A 1,556-nucleotide genomic window follows, 5' to 3' on the forward strand; every position below is an offset into this window, starting at 1 on the left:
GCAGACTATAAACTCTCCTGGCAGATCCTGGGGAGGCCTGTTTGCCACGCTTTGCTCCATTTCCATTTCCTTGGTACAGTAAAGCAGCATATACTATTTTTTTTTTTTTTTCTTTTCAGACAGAGTCTTGTTGCCTGGCTGGAGTGCAGTGGCAAAATCTTGCCTCACTGAAACCTCCGCCTTCCAGGTTCAAGCGATTCTCCTGCCTCAGCCTCCTGAGTAGCTAGGATTACAGATGCCCACCACCACACCCAGCTAATTTTTTGTATTTTTAGTAGAGATGGGGTTTTGCCATGTTGGCCAGGCTGGTCTTGAACTCCCAACCTCAGGTGATCCGCCCGCCTCACCCTCCCAAAGAGCTGGGATTACAGGCGTGAGCCACTGCACCCGGGCAGCATTTACTATTCTAAGATTCATCCTCAGCCCTCTAGTCTGGGGAAAGAAGAAAATTTCCCAGGCCTCCATAGCTTCATCTCTAAGGGCAAAGGCTCAGCCTAGGAGTCTGTCTTTTACCCTCTTCTTCCCTGCCCTCCGCTCAGCCTCCCGCCTTTTCCAGCAGCCAGTGAGATCTACAGGCAACAGAGGTGAACTGAAAGCCCTTCCCAGTCAGTCATTTCTCCACCGAAGTTCTGTGTCAGCTTGAGTCATGGGAAGACCTGCTTCCCCTCTCACTGCCTCTCTAGGCATCACTGCAGGATAAGGCACAGTGACATCAGGTCCTTGCAGCTGTGACACTCCCCACACGCCCCCACACACTTCCCAGGGGCCGAGTTGAAGCCCCGTTCCCACGGCCAGGGGCCACAGCAAGTGCAGCATCCTGGGCAGAGCCGCTTAGATTATGCACCCCCCGAGTCACAGTTTTAGGAGGGTCTCTCGCCAAGCCCCAGCTCACATGGCCCTCACTTGACATGGCTCAGATGACACCACCCAGAGGTCAACAGCAGAGTTTTCTGAGGGCTGGACAGCAGGGCCTGGAGACCCTTCCTCATTACTTACCACCAAGTCCCCATCAGCATTCAGAAAGACGCCAGCAGAACAGACGGTGGATTCTCTAAGTCCCCCAAACCCAGAGATTCAGCTCTGGGGCTCCAATCTCCTTAGCCCCAAGAGAAGCAAGAACACGTCCAGCCGGGGTCAGAGCTCACGCGCTGGCCCTCTGCCCTCCTGTGGTCACCACGGCCCCGAAGCTGGCCGTGCGCCTTGCTCGCTCAGCCAGAATTCTGCAGACGCATCCCAGGCCTACGCTGCTGTGCCAGGACCTCGGACGCCACCCACCAGGCTGGCCCTGTCCCCATCAGGCCCAGGAGTGGGTGCAGGAGCTGAGGGCAGGCTGTCAAGGAGACGGGCTCCGAGAGTCAGAGGCTCACCATTCAGCAAGGCGAGGGCAAAGGAACCTCAGGGCCTAGCCAGGGGCGCCTGCCATCAGTGGAGCCTTGCTCTGGGACTGCCGGTCAGGCCGCGTGTGCTGTGTCTTTAAGGACCAGGCCTCTTTAAGGCAAGTTCCCTCTGCAGTCCAGTCCGGCCTCTGCCCGTCCTGCCGCAGAGAGTGGGGTGCT

This window comes from Colobus angolensis, unplaced genomic scaffold, assembly GCF_000951035.1.
Source record: "Colobus angolensis palliatus isolate OR3802 unplaced genomic scaffold, Cang.pa_1.0 Scaffold110, whole genome shotgun sequence".
Classification (NCBI taxonomy): domain Eukaryota; kingdom Metazoa; phylum Chordata; class Mammalia; order Primates; family Cercopithecidae; genus Colobus; species Colobus angolensis.